Source organism: Tympanuchus pallidicinctus, unplaced genomic scaffold, assembly GCF_026119805.1.
Source record: "Tympanuchus pallidicinctus isolate F22 unplaced genomic scaffold, pur_lepc_1.0 scaffold10, whole genome shotgun sequence".
Taxonomy (NCBI): Eukaryota; Metazoa; Chordata; class Aves; order Galliformes; family Phasianidae; genus Tympanuchus; species Tympanuchus pallidicinctus.
The window spans coordinates 4881913-4905063 of record NW_026294619.1 but is presented as its reverse complement, the minus strand read 5'-3'; the positions used below and the strand labels follow the sequence as shown (position 1 = coordinate 4905063).

The 23151-nt window shown below is 39.9% G+C and overlaps 1 long non-coding RNA gene across 2 annotated transcripts in view; it reads left to right on the top strand.

Moving 5' to 3' along the window:
• The window catches only part of LOC128091231 (uncharacterized), a 105740-nt gene that overhangs the window by 1536 nt on the left and 81053 nt on the right, over positions 1-23151 (top strand). Inside the window, exon 1 of one of the 2 annotated variants that reach the window (XR_008211307.1) lies at positions 18881-19131. The exons of the other annotated variant lie outside the window; for it this stretch is intronic. This is a non-coding gene — a long non-coding RNA (uncharacterized LOC128091231). Of the gene's footprint in view, positions 1-18880; positions 19132-23151 lie in introns of those variants that run through there. 2 annotated transcript variants of the gene reach the window in all.

The following is a 23151-nucleotide window of genomic DNA, read 5'->3' as shown; positions in this document are numbered from 1 at the left end:
AAAATCTGAAGGTGGTGTTCTTCCCAAGGCTTTCAGCTTGTGTGAAGGTCAAACACCAGATGATCTGCTACAGCACAAGGCTTGGAACTGAACCCTGAAATTATATGGCCATCCTCCATACGGCTATAAGGTTTTGAGTTGCCAGATAAAATGCAGTGGGAAAAATAATATGCAGAAAGATGTCCGTATTTTCCGCCTGTAAATGATTAAAACAAAGATTCTGCAAGAACAGACCTATTTTGTACTAGTATTATTACTTAAGATTTCTGTTCTACTGCACAGATTTTGTATTTTATTGTTGTCGTTTGCTTGTTTGTTTGTTGGTTTCCTGTAAGTAAAGCGATGGGTCACAGAATGAGACCAAAGCAGGAGAAGAACCTGAAGCACACTTTCCTTCCCTTGACACATGATGAATAGTAGGCACTGAGGTAGAATCCTTTATGGGGTGAAGAGCTGAGAAGGCAGTCTTTTTACAGAGATGGCAGGAGATGCAAAGAAGTGACAGTAAGAAAAAGGGAATTGAGAGACAGAGTGAAGGGACATTCAGGAAAGTGCTGATGCATGTCCAGGCAAACTAAGGTGGGATTAGAAAACAATTCCAAAGCCTCCTTCTCTGCATCCTGTCCCACAAAATGATGTGCAATAGCAGTGAGCCCCAGCACCATCTTGGTAATGCTTGTTGATGAGTAATGCTGAGGAGAATGGAATAATTCCACTAAATGAAGCTCTCGCTCTTGACTTTACAGTCTTCTATTTACTCTTGGTATTGGTATAAATTCTTAAGGAAGCAGAGGAGCAGAAAATCAAGCTGAGCCTCTGGGAACGCTGGATAATTCCCAGTGTGAAACGGGTGAGGCAGTAATTGAAGCGTACAAAGTGAGAGATGATGTGGTCAAGTGAAGAATTGGTGGAATTAGTTGTCTACGTATAGCAACTCCACCCATTTTTCCTTTTCTCAGTGGTGTAGTTTGGCTATAAGCCTATTCCAGACAATCCGAGCTTTCTCCTTCCTTATTTCTTGCAGTACAGTTGAATAAAATCAAATGATAAACAAACTGCAGGCTCCAAGTTCCCTCTAGGATTTACAGAAAAAACAGTTGTAGGATTTTTTATCCGTTTTTCCCCCACTCTCAATCTTTCATACTTTTCCAACTTGTTCTGTGAACAGAACAGGCTTTCCTCCTTGGAGTTGATGCTGATAAATGGCGTAAGCGAGGGCCAGCTGGGTGTGTCCCTGTGATAATTAGCATCTTTATTTTTCTGCAAGGGGAAAATGAGAGGGGGTATGAGACCCCTTCCTCGGCTAGGGTCCACCACTGTCAGAGATAGAGTAACAAACGAAGAAAACACTCAGGGGAAAAAAATCGTAAGTAATTTTCATGAGCTGTGGATTAGCTGAGGATTTGCCATTGGGGTTCCATTCTGCAAGAGGCCTGTATGATCGATCCCACTCCAAACCCACCACTTTCAAATAAACATAAGCTGAACTGAGTTTACACTAGGAAGGCTGAAAAGCTGCACAAGGAACATCCTTTGTGGACCTGAAGGATGGCATAACAGAGATTCTTTCCTTTTTTCCCACAAAGATGTTAAATACAACAGTACTACCAACTGCTCCAGATCCAACAGAGCACATACCAGCTGGGGATCTTTTCCAATGTGCTCCTTTGAACAGGGTGCTATGTATATATATTCTTGCTTTACTGAGTGTGTGTGCCTGTGGTATATCATCCTACTTCTTCATCAGCGTCAGACAAGTGTTCTAGTGCCACTAAACATAAAGCATATGAGCCACAGTCTTCTTGGCTCTACTACAACGTTTTGTACTGATATGGTATTCACCCCTTTCCAGAGTCTTAATAATGACTTTGTCATGAAAGCATGAGTTTATGAAACAGTCACCACTGTAGCCACTTCCATCTACCTCTGCTCCAGAATAAACAAAAGTAGAAACAATATATTTGGTGTCACCTAATCAATCTCTGACAGTATGGAATAACTCCTACTACTCTACTGCTAATATTTAATTTGATGTAAATTTTACAGTAGAAGAATATTCTCCCTTCTTTGGAATTCTATTCCAAACTCTAACTCCTAACATTCGCTGTAGGATGCACTGTATTGTCTGTAAGATGCAGACAGACATGAAAAAGTTGCTGTTGGAGCAACAAGAATGATAAGAGACTTAGAAAGCATGACCTGTGAGTAAAGGCTGAGAAAATCAGCTTTGTTTAGTCTAGAAAAAGAGAATATGGCAGGAGCAAGGGGTGGGAAATACGATAGTCTTAAAAAATGTCTAAGTTCAGCAAAGAAGGCTTGTATTAGATCTTTCAAAAAGGGAGAAAAAAAAACTTCTAGCTGTAGGAATAGGTGAGTGCTGACAACCTAGAGACCTGCAAAATTATTTATGTAGGACATTCATAAGAATGAGCTGGAGGGATGAAAATTGGAGAAACTAGATCCCAAACTTTCATTGTGTTTCCAGTCACATTTTTGTGTATCACCACCAAAGCAAATTTCCTTTTTAGTCTTGAACATTTTTAACTAAGTGCAGTCCACTTTTTTTTCTCCCTCCTTTATTATTCTCTCACGCCATTTCATATTGCCAGATCAAAACTCTGGGTGGCTGTAGACTCAAATAGCTCAATTTCTATAACTTCATTACGTTAATTTGAGCATGATGCTTTTGTCTTTTTTTACCCTCACTCCCAGGGGAATAAAGGTCAGAATCTTGCTCTACTTCTGAACAGCGCCTAGCACAGTAAGGTTCTTGTCTGGCACTGGGACTCTAAAGGTTGCTGTCAGTCAATTACTACATACAATAATAATAGTTACCCTCTGTCTTTAAAAAATATACTGATTCTATCTGTGGCTGCCCTTGACCAAGACTGGGATGTTTGATTTTTTGAACTGAATGAAATGTTTCATCTGATTATTTAACGCTGCATGAAGTTGTTGTGTTTGAAGTATTTGCCAGGGGTCAGCAGTAGGATCTTATGCTTCGAAGGAAAACATTGTGATACATACTCATTTTTGCAGTTTTGAGATAGCGTAACTAGGTTTTCTTGAAAGGAAATGACTGAGGGCACGTAATGCAACTGGACCTTATGTGTTAGCTAGCCTACATTAGTTGCCCAGTGAGGCAAGACCGGCACCCTGTAAAGACTATGTGAGATCAGCCCTCAGCCCTGAATGAAACAGATTAGAAGCAAAAGGAGGAGAATCATGTGTCCTGCTTAATGACAGTGGCTTTGAGCAAGTCACAGTCATCTTGTGCTTGACTTTGAAGAGGCATTATAGTGGATAATGAGGAAGAAAGGGCTGAGTTACTCCTCCATCCGTTCAGGGGAACATAATGCTCTTGTGTTAACATCCAGATTTACAGCCCACACATCAACATGCAGCATAGCAGGAAATACAGCCAAGGTTTCCTGTGGGGAAACTGGCAGCCCTTGGGAAACCCCTCCAGGACTTCCTCACTCTTGCCTGCAGGAGGGCAGACAGCCCATGGCCTTCTTGGCATCCCCCTCCTTCTCAGCCTTCGAGCTGTGACCCCCTCCAGAGCTTGGGCACTGACCCTGTTAGGGCTGCAGCCCCTTGCAGGAATGCTGTGGCCCGACAGGCACTGTCTAGCTCTTCAGTTGAGCAATGCCTGGCATGGCAGGGGCTGAGCTCGCAAAGCATCTCTGTATCCAAAAGCCAATACGCTCAAGCTGGGATAATTCAGAAATCCAAGCTGAGTTACACAGTTTTAGAGGGTTCTGAGACTCAGCTGAGGCATTGAGATCGCTCTGGTGGCGTTTCCAGCCTGCTACAATGTCGCTGTGCCGTGCATGGCAGATAGTGGGTAAACCCATTGGTACAGCTCTGCTTCTGGCTCTGCCAACTGCCCCACTGCTGTAAAGAGTGCGGTGGAAAGATCTGCAGACCAGACATGGAACTTGTACCAAGGATGGCATACAATTAGCACAAACCTTCACCTTACTCAACTTCTGCCAGACCCAGTGGAAGAAAATGCAAAGCAGGTGAGGAAAATATGCCAACCACAGTATCTTGCCATAGCTGGTTGTTGTTTGGAGATAGTGTAGAACTGGGACCACTAATCTTCTTCCACACAAATATCTGTGGGTATATATCTAGCCCTACATTCAGATTTGGTGATGGCAGCTCCAGTTGGCTTGAAATGCCCCTGTCCAAATTATGCTTCTGTGAGAACACAGGTGAAGATCTGGGGAATTTTTTTGTTCTAATGCTGATCTGTTGAAAATTTGGGACACTTGTCTTCTGGTAATTAAGCCCTTTCTAAACAATTTCAACTTGAACATATGGTCTTCTTTCTGTCTCCATTCTACAGCATCCTCTGGTGCTTCTTCTATCGTGCTTCATCCTCCACTTGCTCTTCCACCTCCAACACGGGGGCTTTAATAGCTGCTATGCAAGTAAGCTGTTTTTCAGGCTTTTGTCTTGCTGACTCATTGAGAAGAAATTGGGATTTAAATTACAATGTAGGGTTGATAACATTTTCTCTTACTGTGTGACCGTGTTGGCTCAAGCTATCTTGTATCTATCCAAAGTTACTGCAGACAGACAAGCTTTGATCTCTCCAAAAGTGCAGAAGTAGATGTTTGTCCACAATGTACTGTCTCTCCTATTATTTCAGAGCCTGGAACACAATAATATCTTATGGAGAGCTTTGGAGTTTAGATTACAGCCCGTTCATTTATTTTGCTGGAGCACTGTCCCATAAGGAAAATCCTGTGCTGGGTTTAAAGAGCCAGACAATAGAGCAGCCGTCACATTTGGATGTTGCTTTTGAAAGAATACCCTAATACTACATCACTTTGCTCTACTGGGTTCTGCTCCTATTCTTCAATGGCAAAAATCACAAGATCAGAATTAGTAAAAGGGCTTTAGTGATGCTTAATGCAAAACATGTTGAAAATGAAAACACCAGCTCAACTGTGCTGAAAAAGCAGCTCTCTGGTTCCTAAGTTTCTTCTTGACCAGTGGATGTAAGCATTACCTCACAGTCAGTACAGAGTCAGACAATGGATTCTATGTCTCAGACTTTTGCAGGAGAAAATATAACTAAATTAGGGTATATAAATATATAATATAAATAAATTAGGGTAACGTGACAGTTCTGTATGTCAAAGATACACTCCATCTCTTACCATTGAATGGGGCTTTAGAGTCCCTGAATATATAGAAAAGAAAAATATTTTTTTCTAGTCCTATTGTATGTGAAAATAATCCTAATCCTTCTCCTGAGTTTGCAGATAGCCTGAAGTAGCAGCTTCAGCATGTATGACTTACTGTACTTATACTTAATGCATTTTCAATGATAAAATGAAAAACAGGCAGTATTTTTACAAACGTTTTGTTGAAAAAGGTGTTTATGAAAGACACTTAGTGAAAAAAGTTGATCATGTTTTGCTTGCTCTATTTACCACATTCCTCCCTTCCTTCTTTTGCTTCCTGTTTAAAAAAAAATACTAATATGGTACATGTAAGCAGCTAGAAAGAGCTCTGTATTGCAAAGGTATGTATTGAAAAAAAATCAAAAAGAAAATACTTGAAATTCATTTTACAGAGTGAACTTTCAATTCTCATCTTGATTAGAGAAACAGAAATGACTGCTATGTTGACATTTTCCCTATGATTTGCATCTTGCATGGACTGCTTAATTTCTTAGACAGTTTGAACAACTTATCTAGCCCTTAATAATCTCTGTTAAACTCTCCAGATTTTACTTCTCTCTTAAAATCTCTGATTTTCACAATGCAGTTAAGTATAAGAATTATGAAAACTAAAGTTTTGTGTGCATATATCTGTATATATCTATCCAAGATAGATACTAGGATACTAGAGCAAGGGAGTTCTGCATTAAGTATTTATTAAGTTCATGATTAATCTCTTGATGATGTCACTATTTTTCAATGGGTGCAAAATACTTGAGATATCTCTGTCATCAGATTGCTGCAAAACCTGGGAATCTTGCCATGAAAATTAGGGCTGGTTTGTCATGGATTACATGGGCTTTTGCTAGTAATTACAGGAACAGCACATTCAGTAAGCTGGCACTTGATGTATATACACATATGGCAGGTCAAACAGGGTAACAGGAAGTAGTACGAGCAGCCCTTTCAGCCAAGTTTTCTTTTTGAAGGACCAAGTCAATAAAAACAGGCCAAAATAAAAATTTACATCTCAAACAGGACAGCCAAGACTTTGTGTGATATCTCACCTAATTGCTTAAGTCCTTACTGATCAGCACTTCTGTTTTAAGTTGTTTTTTTCCTTATGGGTGCCACTGAAGATTCCAAGCCTTTGCCCTGAATATGAATCCATAACTGCTTAAATGCAGATGCTAGGATTCATTTCAAATTACAGCTACTCTGTTGGACAAATTGAGAAATAACAGATGATGAGAAAACTATAGACATAACATACAAGCTTGGGTTCAAAGCAAAGTCTGTAGATCCAACTGGAGGGCTGAAATTACTAACCTCTGAATAAAAAGCTGTGCAGCCTTTGAAGAGCCCACACTGCAGGAGCTTCATATCTTCAAGATTTTTGTGAGATACCAACAGCATAGGTCTATGTGGTCCTTTCATAGATAATTCAAAGCCTGGAAACCTTACCTTGAGGGTAGAGATATAAAAGGCTTAATCTATTCATTTTAGCAAAGAGTAGGTGAAGAGGTGACTTGATCAGAGCCCAGAAGGCTTTAGTGTAGTAGGAGGTTTCTGGGAACAAAGAACTCTTTTACGCAGAGGGAGGCATAACAAACCCAGTGTCTGGAAGCTGCGACTAGGTTTATACAGATGGGAACTGAGGTGCAAAATCATGGGCTTGTGGCAGGAATCACTGGCAGAAATTCTATGCCTGGTGTTACACTGTGGATCAGACTAGGTCATCACAACCAGCGCTCTTGGCTTTGAAATCTGTGCGCCTATGATTAACGTGATTCCCACATTATATGCACACATCAGCATTACATTTAGTCACTGAAGAAGAGAGAGAATGCATCCAATTAGCTCCGGGCTTTCTGCCCGAAAAGGGAAAATGAAGTGGGATTTTGTTTAAGGACAACCCCGAAAACTCTGAAAAACACACCATGGGATCATTAGCACTTGGGCAGAGGGGACAGGATTTCAAGTCCAGCACAAAAGCCCCTGCAGAAAGAATTCTGTTCAGTGAGCTGTGTGGAAGGAAGGACTGTGCCTACCTCGCTCCCGGCTTAGTTACAGTTCTAGGAAGTACAGGACACACTTAGATAACCAAATCAGAAGTATCCTGTATTGTTTTAGAAACAACTGTTTCAAGAACCCTTTTTTTCTGCTGGGTCTTGCACGAGTAGAAAGGAAAATACCCTCTTCTCTGAGAACGGTCTTGTTAAAATAGCTGACATGGATGATGATGGTGGGAGGCATCTGCTCCTGCAGAGCAGGCCTGGTTTGAATGTCTAGTTTTGCTGGAAAATCCCCAAGTTCTCGTAAGAACTTTGCAAGCATCAGTTTCAAAAGTTCTTGACTCACATTACAGGAAAAAATGTAAAAATGCAAGTTTCAAAGCTACAAAATACATTTTTCAAATGCAAGAACTTGTCTTTGAAAAGGTAAGCAAAATATGTAGTTTTTTTTTTAAACTACATTCTCAAAATCCCATTAAAGTACTTAACAGGTGTCATAATGAAAGGTTTTGGTGATTCAAATAGAAAATACGTTAATAATTTTGCTGGATGAAAAGCGTTTGGTCCTCTGACAATCTATGCAGATTGGAAATATTTTGAAGTTGTTCATGGAACAAGAAAAGCCAATTACGATACAGTCTAAAATTCTGCTGTCAAAGGTTGCTAATAATCTGTAATTGTTGCTCATGTATGTAGGTAAATCCTTTTAATACAGCTGCTTTATTTTCATTTTCCATTCTTTCCAACACAGAAGCCAGTTATCCTAACCAGACCCCTCTATCTGTTCAACATTTCCTGTCATCTGACTCCAAAATTTGAGCGGCCCAAAAAGGAACGATCAGTTGTGGTTCTCACTTAGGAATTCAGGTTGTTGTTGACTTTTCATTCTCTTCTCTCTTGTATCCAAACTGAGTGACAAAACAAGCTGTTTCTGTTATTGTAAAAGACCACGTTACCCATGCCAAGTTGTGTAACATGGTCTGAGATCTTCTCACACTATTTTCCAGCCACCTTAATGAGGAAGTATCATGCGAAATCATGCCTTTGATTACACTGAGGACCATAGGTGCAAATCTGAAAAAAAAGCTACTTTAAAGAGCCCTTTAGTTTTCAGCTTATTGCTATTGGCAGGGGAAAAAAAAAAAGAAAAAAAGAGAAGAATTTGTTCCTGGCTGATTTTTAAGCTGAATGCACATACGTAATTTTTTTCTGAAAGTCCTTTACATGGGACTGGTTTTTGAGGGCTTGTGATCATACATATAATTTGCTTTTCATGTAGCCACATCAGTTTACTGCATTCACAGAAGAGTCTTTCAGCACCTGATCCTATATCCAGGGCAAGTTCTGCAACCTTTAATTGTTTAATTAGCTGGTGCTAGTTTAAAAATATTTAACTGTGCTCTTTTAGGTAAACAGTTTATTTCAGGAAGCATCACTATCAAATATTTTCATTCCTCTTTTACTTCCTTTCTCTTTGCTGCTTCACACAGCAGAAAGGAGCAATGACCATGTCTTTGAAGGTGATCTCCAAATGTTTGCAAGTAGTTCTCATTTTCGCAACCGGTGAACAAAAAGCTTCTGCCCAAATCCTCTTATGCTGAGGGTATTTGTGCTTTACGTGCTCTGTGATGGTGTGTTAAGAGAAGTGAAAAAAATGCTCTGTATCTTTCCATTGCTTCTTAGTTTGTTTAGTGGTGAGTGGGTAATTCTTTCATCTGAAACTTTGCATGTTCTTTCCTTCTCCACATACATACCTCATTTAAAGTAACAAGTAGCACACAGCTGCTTGTCCCGGCTTCCTCTGTAAAAAGGACATTGAGCAGAAGTGAAAGGCAACACTTGTAAAGTTGTTTAAAAGAAAACCTTTTGATTGCTACCTAGCTGGGAAAGGTGGCACTGAATTTGAGATTCTTGTTTGTACGTTGAGACGTTTCGGATTGATGAGGAGAAGTCTGTGCAAAACTGAAAAGTTTTGACTCTTTTGTTGACATCCAGCCACTCCTCCTTTCTCATCAATCAGGCTGTCAACTGGCTCTTAGTTTATTTCTGGTAAATTTTCTGATATTTTTCATATTCAGACACTGGCAGATGAAAAACAAAAAATGAAGTGATTGTTCATTCTGATAGGGATAAACAGGAGCAAACATAAAGTATCCCAGTATCACTTTCACGGAGCCACTTTTTAGACTGCAGACTCTTTTGAAAGTCAGCATTGCACTTGGCTGAAATGATGAGATGCTGACATTGAATGCTATTTAGGTAGAGCCAGTGTTAATATTTTCAATGCCTTAGAAAAAAGGAAAGTATGTAAACTAATTCTACTTCTGTAATGATGAAGTTCCTTCATAACATCTGAGCAAAGATCAAAACTGTGTTTGAGGACCTAAGGAAAGTATAATTTTTCCGCTATTTATTTGGGGTGAGATATGATAGGGGGAGATTATTTTAAAAATGCTCAGTGCGAGTCATATTCCTTTCCTCACCCCTGTGTGAAAACTTCCAAGTCACCTTGTTTCCCATGGTCAACAGCAGAAAATGCCAATAATTACACATATTGTCAGCTAGTGAAATTCGTAATTTCTATGTTCCAGAACAGAGACAATGAAAAAAAAAGCTACAGCCTTTCAATTCCAAATAGATCTTTGGGCTAAATGCTGACACGACTAAGAAAAATACCTATCTAAAGAAATCACTGTGCAAAAAAAACCCCAACTCCTTGCTTACCCCCAACCTTGTGTTCCCTCCAGCAATTAGTACTGGCTAGCTTAACTGTGTGCTGTAATTCCCGCAGCAGCTAAACACTTTTACCTACAAACATTAATGCGTTATTTCCAATAACTCCACTAATGTGCTACTCCTATCCATTTTACCGGTGAAGACAAGTGGCCATTGCTAAGATGTCACAGAATCATAGAATGGCTTGAGTTGCAAGGGATTGTACAGGCCACCCAGTTTCAACCCCCCTGCCATGGGCAAGGATACCACCCTCTAGATCAGGGTACCCAGAGTCCCATCCAACCTGGCCTTGAACACCTCCAGGGATGGGGCATCTACAGCTTCTCTGAGCAACCTATTCCAGTACCCCACTACCCGCATGGAAAAGAGTTTCGTCCTTGTGTCTAACATAAATCTGCCCATCTTCCTTTCAGTGTTAATTTGATTGGTGTTGAGTCCTACCTGTGCCCATATAGTAGACTGGTGTATCTTAACTCTCACACACTCATCTGCCACCTGCCTGTTCTGAAGCCTGATCTGATCTAACTGTTCCACTTTGTGTTGCTGAAGGAGCAGCCTGTGCAAAATTCATATTAGCTCACAGTGCGATTACCCACTGGCGTGGCTGTTGTACAGTAGGGGGACATTGCACTTCAGTTTATCTGGAAATTAAGACTGCTGACTGTGAAGTGAGCGCCAGACTGTCTGAAAATTGGGCTATTCATTGATTTAATGGTCTGTTGAGATAAAAGAGGATAAACCAGCATCACTCCATGATCACAGCTTATCTTCTAGAGTCCATCTGCAGTTTATGATGACTAATCTTACAAATGACAACTCCTTTCCAAGAAAAAGTGTTGTCCCAGACTAATGGTAAATAACATCCTTCAGCTAAAGCAGTTTTACACAGTTCAGTGCTTTGCATTCCATAGATGTTATTAAGTATTTCTTGCAGTTCTCTTTTTCCTCTTTGCATGACTTTGTGTGACTGCGTCTTCCTGGAAGTTGGATAAGAATATCAAGTCTGGGAAGATAAAGGGGTGGTTCTTGCTGTCTCTTGCAGGAAGAAAAGAAAGTAGGAAAGATTGCAAACTTTAACACATGAGAGATATAAAGACAATATGCTTCTTGTCAAAGCAATCCAGCTGAACCTTTCTGTATCATGACCCAAGCCTTACTCTGGTACCAGCTCAGCTGTAATTTGGCCACGTCCATTACTGAAGCAAGTTGGGCTTAAAGAAAGGATTTTATCCTATATGGTTTCCAATACTGTGAAAAAAACATGCTGCTGATGAGGAGGAGGAAGCAGTAAAATAAATAGATATATTAAAGAGTGATTGAGACCAAGAGAATGCTGTTTATCTGTAGGAGCAAGTGAGGGGTTAAGAAAATGTTTCTGTTGGAAGAAACATACTGGTAATTTTCCTATGCCTAGGGAAATGGAACCTCTCTAACTAAAAAGTTTGTACTAAAAATATGTTTATTTATGTTCCTGTCTCCTTCAACAGGAATTTAACTAGGTCCCAAGATTCACCAAACCTGGCGTTTCAGGGACACAAAAGCAGTAAAGAGGTGAGGAAATCACTTTCACAATTTTAATGCTAATATCCTTTGTATTCACGGTAGCCTATTCAATTTCCTTGCTTCAGCAGGAGAAGTGCATCTCATTCCCTCTGCTCTGGGCATCACTGTCCTATGTTCTTTTTATAACTGCTCTCTCAGTTCAATAGCCATTTGCATAGTCACTAAATTCTCTTTTTAAAATATTTCTCTGGTTCTGGGCATTTTTGCTGCCTTTCTCAAGAATCCATCTACTTTGCTCCTATAGATTTATATCAGCTTAAACAAATTGCACTCGGTCAGACTGCAGTGCCCTCGCCCATATTACACAGTGCTTTGCTTTGCAAACAGTGAGCAGTACTGCTCAACAAAGAAGATAGCTAGCTGCAGTAAAAGATCTTTGCTTGACGTAAAAATCTGTGTGATAAGAATCTTCCCCATCTGCATGATGAAAGTCTTTTCTTTCTTTGGTGAGTGTGCTGAGCCCTACAGATCAAAACCTGGCTATACACACTAAACATATTTGAGTGTTTAGAGGCATTTCTATGATACTCGGAGTCAACAGTGTTGTGAAAGAACCTGTCAGGAGGTAGGGAAGTTATCTCTAAGAAGAATGGGTTTTTTTCAATAACCACAGAGAATGACAAATGCAAAAGCCTGCCAGGTAACAATTTTTGAGAATCTCTGATCTGATGATTTGCCAGTTCCTGGACCTACTTGGTGAAAACAGTCTTTTCTGTATTATAAATGTCTGCACAGAACTTAGGTGAATATTTATAGAAAAGCCAAGCCTCAAACTTATTTCTGCTTTTCTTTTTTTAAATCTTGGTATTTATATAATCTAACCATAGGGTAGTTTTGGTTGCAAAACTGGCTGACAGAAGCCCCGAGGCCCTGCCACAAGAAAGAAAACTTCACTGGTTAAAAAAACTTTTTGGGGGGGTGTGCTGGAAAACGTTTTATTTGACTGAAGCAACTTTTTCTAAAGATGGGACAGCTTTGTGGCATAGTTCAGCAAACTTCTGCCTTAGAAGGATTCTGACTCTACACCTCTTGCCTTTGCTATCCAAAAATACTCTACTTTTTAATGTATAATTGAATCTTGATTACTTTCTTGCAAGTGTGGTCTTACTATGAGAAATTCAAGTGTTTTCTACATAGCAGAAAATTGAAAAGAATACATCACTAAATGTTTTTGTTCTAATCAAAGAAGAGAAATTAGTCATTATACATTCTGCTGTTTGAAAAGCCTGAGAAGGTAAGTAGCAGAGAATATAGTTCCCATTTCAGAACAACAGAAATGTGAGTTCCTCAAAGTCATACCAAGACAAGCTCTACCACAAACTTCAGTAGCCCAAATTAGTTTCATGTCAATAGCCTAAGATTGGAATTTGCCATCTTACCCATCTAACCACTGAGGTTTAATTATAAAAGAACTCTGTTATGAACAATCTCACGTCTGAACTAACGGAACAAAACCAAAACTGATGAGGTTTTGTGACATTAAACCAAACCTACTTCTCATAGAAGAGATAACAATAGTGTAAAGCATTTTATCTGAGTGCCAAGTTCTGGTGGTTTGGATGAGCAGAGACCAGAGACCAGGCTTCCCACAGAAGCTGGAATGGAGTGCAGCCACCCAGGTCAGATTCCAGTCACAACAGTAAAGCTGATTTCTTTCATTTTCTGAAAAGAGAACTGGAGTATCTCTCATGAGAAGAAGGCTGGCTGGCTTCCTGTTCTAAAGAACCCAAGGTGCTGATATCATGATATGAAGCTTCAGTCAATACATCCGCAGAACAAGTTCCCGTTTTTACCAGTCACAGCAGGGCACTGTAACTTGCTGTTACCTCTAGCAATAACTTCATCAATAATTAGTAGCTGTGTGGCTAACCTTACATGATACTCTTGTCATACTCTTTCATTAATTCTCTTACTGCACAGACATGAATAAGTGACCTCCAGCTTTCATTTGCATTTATTTGTTGTGATCATTTGTGGGCTGAGAATGAACATTGGCATGTCTCTCCTGGCCACCTGATGACATCACTGTTTACCCAAAATTGTCCTATGGTTTTCATATTCATATTCCAAATGAATTTGCTTGGCTTTCATTAATTTTCCATTAAAGATGATGTTTTTCCCCAGGGCTCATATAACCATTCCCAACTCACCGTGCTTCAGATCTCCCTCTGCTAATTTTCTTCAGCTTACGTGGAGCATGTGTTTTTGTTGTTGTTGTTTTTTTTCCCCCCAGTAAATTCAGTAATGTGAAAACTGAAATGTGCAAATGCCTTGCTGGAGAAGCTATAGATAAGAAAAAGAGGGTCTGTTGGGTCACCCAAGCTTAGAGTTTCCTAGCCAACTGATCCATCTACTGTACTTCAGGATGTGAACAGATAGGTTTTGTTCTGTTCTAAAAAAGAAAAAGCACCTGTTCTTGTAGCAATGACATTATCACAGGATATTCTTCAGAAAAAAATAGTATGGGAAGAAAGCACTTATTTTCATATTTGCTCAGATAGCTTGCTAGTTACATTCATAAGATTAATGGACTGACCTTGGTCATAGCTTATTTTCTAAGTTTAGGGTAAATAATGTAGTATCTACATCACAGTATTTAATTAAATAAAATGCTCAGTCTGGCTCCATAAAAGTGATGAAGCTTGTATGCATGGTGTTTATGCAAGACAGAGTTTTTGACTGTACTTTGTCCAAGGTGTCTTCAAATGCAATGTCACCTGCCTCCTTCTAGAAGCAGTGCTCTGACTAATTAAGTCTGTGCAACTGTTCCCATTGGAATTAAACCTCAGCAAAAGAGATGTAAAAGGTTGCAGAAGGCTATATCATAATTATTACTCATGCTGATTTGCACTCTGCTTACATAAAGCAATATGCTTCTCAAGAGCTGCAAATGCTTCTCAAGACTGCAAATATCTTGCTAATCTATAGCTTTGCTGTTTTGTGCAGTACCAGATGTCTTTTATTGTGGGAACTCTACTATGTATTTGAATAATGTGTCACTACAGGCCTTATTGTTCTCTTTTGAGCAGAGTGAACAAGAGAGTACTAAATCCTTTGAAGAGTTAGGAAATGACAGTAACTAGTATAGTAGTACTCCACAGCTGATGAAGAACCAGATGATCTGGTTTTTTTAGGTCCTGAAAGCACAGATGGACCTGTGATGAGTTTAGTGAGAAAAAAGACAAAGGAGATTTCTTCTGTTCTTGTAGTTTCAAAACAATTAGAATGTAATACTCCACTTCAAGAGATTTGCTAGCTGCTCAGAACCATGCCTCTAATTTTCTGCCTACGCTGCTAACCTTTTTTACATTATCTCAGCACGTATCTGCTTCCTCCTTTGCAAAACTTCTTGACATCTGAGAAAGACTTACTCTTCTCTTTGTAAATTGTTTTGATATCTAAGGATAAAAAAAATGAAGGTCACCATGTAAATATTCAACAGACTGGTATGGTGATGCTTCAGTTGCAAAAGTAAAGCTCATATGTGGTGAATGAGATGTACATTTTCTTTGTCATGCATGCCCATTCCCCTGTGAACAATAAAGAGAACCCTCAATTTTTGCTGTTAGGTAAGGTTGAGGCTTTGACGAATTTGGCGCTGAAAAATGCTCTTTTGCCAGTGCTAGTGGAGAATTTGATCAGTGCATCACAAGAAATTTTGGTGTAGGTCACACAGATTGTCAAGCACATTCCATGACATCTTTTGACAGCAGCCAGTTTGATCAGACTTTGGGCTGCACCTTCCTGCATGGGGACTCTTGTGAGCGAGGTGAACTTCGGTGAGAGTCAATCAGTCTGGGTGGTGGCAGAGCTCTGAAGTGTCTCCTCCTCTTCTGCCAAGTCACTTTCTCAAGCACTGGACAGCTGGCTTGAATATCTCAAAGCAAGAAATTGTATGAGATCACAGTGCAGCTCTGGGCTTCATCACCCAGATTTCTTGTGTGACTGTGCCAGAGCAGAAGGTTTGGCTTGCTTGAGAGGAACATCCCTGTGAAATATGGGCACTTTGAAATGAAAGTGGCTGGATGGGGGAGAACAGAGAGGACTGAGTGCAGAATTTATCCTGTTGTGCATTTCACATGATGAAGTTTCCCTTACTAAAGTGACCCAAGCCAAAACAAAAAGAAGGAGCAGAGGGAACTGAGAATTTTTGTGGTAGAACTGTGCTTCACGTGCTGTTCTGCATTATGAAATGAATCCAGCTGTATCCAGCAGACTGTAATTAACTTTTATTAAGGGGAAAATAATAGTTCTACAATACAGAAGACTATTTAAAAAATGAAGTATCTTGGCTGGTTTTAATCCCAAATGCACAAAAGATCTAGACTACAAAACATTCCAGTGGCTTGAAATATTCCAATTGGAAAAAAAAAGAAAAAAAGAGAATTAATTTATTTTTGACATGTGAAAAGACATCACTGCATCCTTAGGTTTCATTGCCTTTATTTGTGCGGGAATAAATTGAGATAATTTTGGTTTGAAGTCATGAAAAAATTACAGTCCCGAGGATGAAACCTTGACTGTGAATATCAGTGTTGAGTGAAATACTTCCAGCTAAATTGCTAACCTCTCTAAATACTCCTTTAGCTGAATGAACCAAATCTGAGAAGGAGAATGCTGATTTTGGGCTTAATATCAGCAGAGCATCTGTCTATGTGGCAGAGATTATGTCATCAGGGAATGTGGACTTGGAAGCCCTCATCAGCTTGCCTCCTACACTTAAAAAATGGCTGTTACTTGCATCCTGTGGTTAAGTATTTAACTTACCCTTGTTTGCTTTAATTTCCTCATACAAATTCTCTCTAGTACTTTTTTTTTCTCTTTTTTTTTTCTTTTTTCTTTTTTCAACTTTGTTAGTAAGCTAATCTTGCTTTTCATTTTCATCTAGCAGTTCTTGAAGCTGCTGGAAATCTTGAAGGTAACTGTATTCCTACAACTTCTATGGCAACCAGTTGCTAAGAAGAGAGAAGAGGTCCAAAGTATTGCTTTCATAAAGGAGAGACAGGAAGCCGGAAATGTCTATACATTTTATCTCATCTGCAATGCTCTTTCTTTTACAGAGGTGAGCACTTCATAGTGGGGACTGTGGAAAATTACTTTGCTGCAGCTAAGCAAGGGAAAAAGAGTTGTATTTTGAAGTCTTACCAAGTAATATCTATTTTTACAATTTTTCAGCAATGTGAATCAAATAATTTTGGAAAAGTACTAACACTTTCCTCTGCCCCCAGGAAAAGGTAGAGAATGACATTTATCTATTCCTTGTCTTAGGAGTTGTGTATTTCTGCCTCAGAACTGATGGACTGAATTTTGTTCGAAATCACATTTTTCCTAGATATACAAAAGAGTGAGGAATAAATAAATCTGACAAAATTTGCAAGGATCTTTAAGGGTGTAAACTGTACCCAATTTGTTTAAGCTTTAAAGGAGACTTGGCAAAGAAGCTGCCATCCAGGATCTAGAGAACAAAAAGATCTAACACAGTACAAAACCGTCTTCTTTTAAATTCAGCTGTTCTTCAAGCTGAGTTATATGATAAGAATTCTGTTCTTTTGCTACTGCTATGTACTTTTTATTGAGAAATAACAAATTCTGAGAGCCATCTTAACTTTCTTCTTAATGGAGCCTAAAAGAAGACTGTGGGAAATAGTGCTTGAGAAACAAAGCATTTGGCCTAGTATTAGTAATTTGTCGCCGTATCATCATTTTTTTAAGATTGTTGTCCAGGGTAAATCATAAACTTATGAAGTACAGAACTGAATCCAAAAACATTTCTACTTTACAGAACAACCATATTGCCAAGAGGCAGACTTAAGATCCCACTCTGTTAGCAACACTGACTCTGAAACAGAGAATTCAGCTCATCCTCCCCACCAAAAAAGAAAACAAATGTTTTGGACCAATGTTAAAATACTCATTGCATAAATAAATCACTCCTACATATTCTTTCCTAATCCTCCATGATCTAGTATAGACAAAAGCACCTAATATTTTTTGAGCAAAATGGTGCATCTAGTGGAGATTTTAGGCCATAAACACAGAAAAAGCTCTGTAACTAAAGGCCTGTGGCATAAGTATTAAAGAATGTTCAGCTCCTTTTTGGTCTAAAAGGTAAATGCTTTAATTTCTGGTACTCATCCTTGTTAGGGAGTGTATGCAACGAAGGTTAGAGTTCCCAGAGCGAGAACACAGCCTCTACTACAAAGAACATGTGGTCTGAGACAAGAACCCCAGGGCTCCTGGCCTGCCAGGCTGACAGAGAGCCACTAATCATTTGCCTGCAGATCATAACGTCCTCAGTGTTGTGGCCTGTTTGCCTGCAAAGACTGGGGACAAGCAGACAAGCTAAACTGGGAGAAAGGGAAACTGGAAACTCCTAGCTCACAGCCTAGGCTTCAGCACAGCCATCCTACCTATTTCTCTCTGTACCTGCTTTCTGTTTGGGGTCAACTTCAAGATCTGTGTGTTCAAATAAGGACCAGTTCTATATATAACACACTTGCTTAGGTTGCCCTGCAGTGCCAGAAGTATTTTCTCCAGGATATCTGTGTTACTGACTCATTTCATCATTATTCTTTCTCATCTCTTGCTGGTTAATGGCTTAGCTGTTTCCAGCTGGTACTCTACTGAGTTTGCAATTCATTAAGTATCAAGTAACTTTTAAAACAGCTCTCATAGTTTGATCTTGCCAGTTACCCACAAACTCCAGCTTTGTGCTCCTGTTTAATTTTCATTGTAAAAAAGTCCAACTGAGGAGTGAATTTTTTAAAAGAAAAACTGTCTGTCTTTGTGGAGGAACAGGAAGGAAATATCCCAGAAGCACTTAAGTAGGAGACATGACTCAGATCGAATATGTTGTTTTGTTTCTCGGATTTTCAGCCTTCAGAATCTTCTACAAACCATTGTTCATTTAAACGTAAATCTGCAGGTTTTCTGGGGCTTCATGGAGGTGGCCCACTTGGTGTGCGGTATCTGCTGCAATACAGAGGCACAAAGGTGGGTAGCTACAGTATTTTGTCAGGGAAAGGAAAGTAAGGGATGCCAGGGTGAAGGACTGGACACTTCCTTCCTGATTCCTCTGTGCCTATACAGTGCATAAGCATGCACTTTCACATCTGGGATCTAAGGTGCATTCGAGGTTATATCCAGGAGTTTGAGCTGAGGGCCCAGCAACTCCTAGATCACTTCACACAGAGCAGAAAAGGGAATTGGCTGGTTTCTCAGGAGAGGGCATCAATTTAGGCTAGTGAAAAGTTTTTCTGGTGAACAGCCTGCTGCAAAGGTCTGCATGGCAAAGCACCATCACAATGCACATTTGGGTGAGCAGTACATCCTGGGAGAGACAAGAAACTTGTCAAATATCTAAAGCATGAAGTTTGGACTCTACTAGACACAAGCAGTTCCCATACAGGAAGGTCCCTGGTGACAATGGCAAATTCTGCTTTTATTCGGAACCAGAAAAAATGAAGTTTGCTCATCCTGGCTCAGCATCAGCAAAATCATAAGTTCCTGTGTGGTCTGAGATTAAAAATATCGGCTCAAACTGATTTTCTGTTTGGATTCCGTTCAACAGCCTTTCCAAAATGGAATTAAGCTCTGGAGGATCTGCCCATTCTCAAGTGTACCAGTGTGCTTGGATGGTAAGAGAAAGAATTTTAATTCCTCAGTTGATTTTCATTTCAATTTTGCTGTGCTTTGCTGCATTACTATTGCATAAGCCAGTGTTACTACTCCCTTGTCTCTCATCAGCATCACTAGGATAAGCAGGCTGGCCACAGCTTAACCTTTTGGTTAAGGCCCCTTCTTTGTAAGATCACCCCTGTGTTTTTCCCTCCACGGCAACAGAGAAGCCAGTGGCTGACAAGGCCATGGAAATGGGCTTCTTCCCTTTAGAGGGGTGTCTGGAGATAAGAGTTGGAACACATCAGTATGTGCTGTTTTGGCAATTGCCACTGCTGTATCTTATCCTGTATCTTTTTATATGTAGGAGATATTAGGCTCCAGGATCATCAATCATACATTTGTTTATTTTAATGAAAGGAAAGAAAGAAAGCCCCGGTTTCACTGGAAAATGATAAAGAAAAGCTTGACCTAGTGCCAGATTTAGAATGATTAAAGGGAGGCTGTTATTTTCCCCATCTTTATAGATTTGTGTGCTGCCAGCTCATGGGCCCCAGCCTGTCAAGTCAGGAGAGCAGGCTGGAGCAAAAGAGCTGTCTTTTTCTGAGCTCTTCTGTATGTACCAACTGTAATGATTAGTCTGAGGTCAGGCTGGAGTGAGCACTTTCCCCCTGAGGAATAGCATCACTGTATGATGCCAGAATCAGCTGGCACAGGCTGATTTTCCTTTACTGGATTATCCTCTTCCATCTGTCTGCCTCCTCTTCCTGTGACCCCCGCAACCCATGCTCAGAAGCATGCTTCAGCCCGCCTGCAGTGCTCATCCAACTGGCAACTCACCCACAGCTGCTCTGGTAAAGGATTTGGTGGGCTATTTCCTGTCCCTAACTCCCACCCTAAGCCATACGCTTTCTTACTTTACCTAGACACAGACACAGATGTACTTGCACAACAATCCGCTTTATCAGCCTGGGCCATTTCATACAGTGGAGATTTACACTCTCTGCTGTCGTGGTTACAGCCTGACTTCACTGGCTAGGAATGAGACTACTGTATGATCTCCTAAGCTGAATAGGCATTTGAAGGGCAGTTGCTTCACCGTGAACATTTTATTTATTTCTTTACTTCAGAAGTAAATGGTCAAGCCATCTGTTTAACCTTATTTTGGGCCAAATCTCCCCTACTTAAAGACTCTTGAAGCCGCTGCACACACGTAACAAATGGGAGAGTTTGAACCATTGATATTCAGGGCTGGAGCGATAGATATGATTACACAGGCTCTCTGGGAATGAAGCAGTGTGCTATATAACAGTTCCTTTCAGATGCGTTTGGGCAGTAGATCATTGTTTTCTTTTATAATAAGGATTCCCATTTGAACTACAGCTGAATTGATTCCAATTCTGTGAGAGACTGTTCCAAAAGAGACTTTATTTTCTCTCATAAAGTGCACCCTGCAGTGGTTCTTCCTTTTGTTTTTGCTGGTAAAGTTTGTAAAACATTTACTGAGAAGGGTGTCAAGATGTAAGTTTTGCTGGACCAAGGTTTATTTTCCATTCAATCATACCTGTACCATAGGAGAAAAACATAAGCTTGAACTGGTGTAACCGAACACAGAATTTGACTTATCTGATTTTGAGCAATTCTTGTAAAGCCTTAAATTTTAGTTTATTTGAATTCTTGCAAAATAATCTGTGACATCCTAGGCAGTCCTCTTGAGAAATGTATTTCTTTCATCTAGCTGTTGTCATTTGGTCTTCTGTAACCTACTTTTTTTACTTGCAAAAATACAAGAATTGCCACATGAGATTAGATACTCTGGTATTTTGCATCCATATGTAGCCACTATTAATTGCTTCAGGAAAGCTGTAAAGGTCTCAGTAGCAAATACTTACTAAATAACCTAATGCTGATTGAAATTACTTCTTTCTACCTGTCTTAACTTACGAAAAGTTGGTTATGCCCAGCACGATATCCTTCAAAGCGTTTTTGAATTGTCAATCAGTGAATTGCACCCTCTGCCCTGGTGTATTTTCTTTCCCTAGGAAATTTCTATTTCTTTCCTACATGCTGCTGAATTCCTGGCCTCAGTGACTCTCTCAGTGAGTGCTCAGATTCTTCTTTTCTCCTTTACAGGAGCTGGACTTTACCTCTTCAGATTAATACTTCAGTTTGATGTTAATCTGGGCCACTTCTTCCCCACTCTGACATTCATCTAAATCGTTGCACTTATACAGCAGCAAGAGCATTCACTCAGTGCTGCACAAAGCCAGTGCTACACATTTACACAGCCTGTGTATTACTGATCCAGTATCTAGTGATGACACAATCATTTCCTGATTTTTTCTTAAGTATCTTCATTCTGACCTCAAAGGCCTGTTTCCCTCTTCTTCCACTCCTCCTTTCTGCTTGTCTCAACAGCGTGTGTGCTCCCTACTCGCCTCACCTTCACCATTAGAGTAAGGTCTGCGGTTTGCTGGACACTCTCCCTCTCATTTTATTTCATTTATTAGCTTCAATTCCAATTATACTGTATTATGTCGTGTTTGTTATCTTGCATTCTGATATCTTTTTTTAGTAAATTATCTTTCTTCCTCAGATCACTGCCACTGTTTTGTTTTTAGGCCCATTTCCCTACCCTTCCCCCTTTTCCCTTTTCTCTTCCCTGCCCCATTAGTCACAGAACCGGGCTGATCTGATATGTAAACTGTTGACAGTAAAATATTGCAGGGGAATATTAACTCATGTAAAACTTTTATAATTTTCAATGCATTATTCATCATTCTGATGTTTTATATATATATATGTTTGTTGTTTGTTTTTTAAGTCTTAGATGACAAGCAGATAAGGCAACACTATCTTTTAGTCATCCATCACAGAAATTGTGCATAAAAGAGTGACAATTTTTTTCATTTGCAGTTCATTGATTCTGGGTTTTAGTCCCATCGAGACATCTAGTATGCCCCAATGGCTTGCTTCTCCCTTATTTCCATTCAGTGCTTCTATTTTCTGACAGCATTATTATCTTTATTATATGAAGGGATTAACTCCAGAGTTTGCTGTTCACTTTGCCAAAGGGTGAGGTGATGAAGGCTCTCTGCAGCTAAATCCCTTAACTACTCTGTACTCAACACACATGGGATTCATCTAGCTGATTTCAGAAATACCACACACGCACAAAAAAACCCAACACACACACACAAAAGGTTCCTAGAGCATTTTATCAAAAGGGAAGAGTAATGAGAGGGATGGGGGCTAATATAAGGAGCCTCTCACCTGTAAGTCAATAGTTCAACTACATGATAAACAGAAGTTGGCTACTCTTTAGTCTTTGGTTTTGTGCTCCTTCTAGTTCCAGCATGCAGCTGCATAATAGCAAGCGCTACCAGCTCCAGCTGCAGGGCAGACTGTGTGTGTGACCTGTAGACAACTGAACCCTAAAACTAATTTTAAAAGTAGCATTTGTACAGATTTACACTGCTCCTGTACAACTTTCATAACAGAGAGAAAGCATATGAAAAGCTGTCAGACCAGTGCTAAACAAAATTGAAGAGGAATGCACTTACTGATCCTACTTAGCTGTTTAGGTGTGAATTCTTGGCCTTATGTGTACACCTCCTGAATTCTTCTGGATTTAGACATAGGCCTCTGAAAGATTCAAGTGTATTAACATGGGATCTCTTACAGAAGGCTCAAGGCCAACATGATACAGGCCCCTGCTTTACAAAGTGCTTGTCAGATTTTTCAGCTGAAATTTTGGCCTTTGGCATATGTCTAATGTTTTGAAGTTGCTTTAGAGAGAAAAGTCAGGAAGACGTGTGTGGAGTCAAACCTTATCCGAATTACAGCCTAGACCTGAATACTGTTCCACAGTGTTGATCAACAACACTGATAAATAGGGATTAACAAGGAGACACTGTAGTGGAGTCTGTAACATTGCCCTGACCTCAACCACAACTTTTCCCTGGGTATGAGCTTGCTTATGTTTGTGTGGTGCCGGATCTGTCTGTTTGCTGCCTGAAACAGCAGTCTGAACTGTGCTC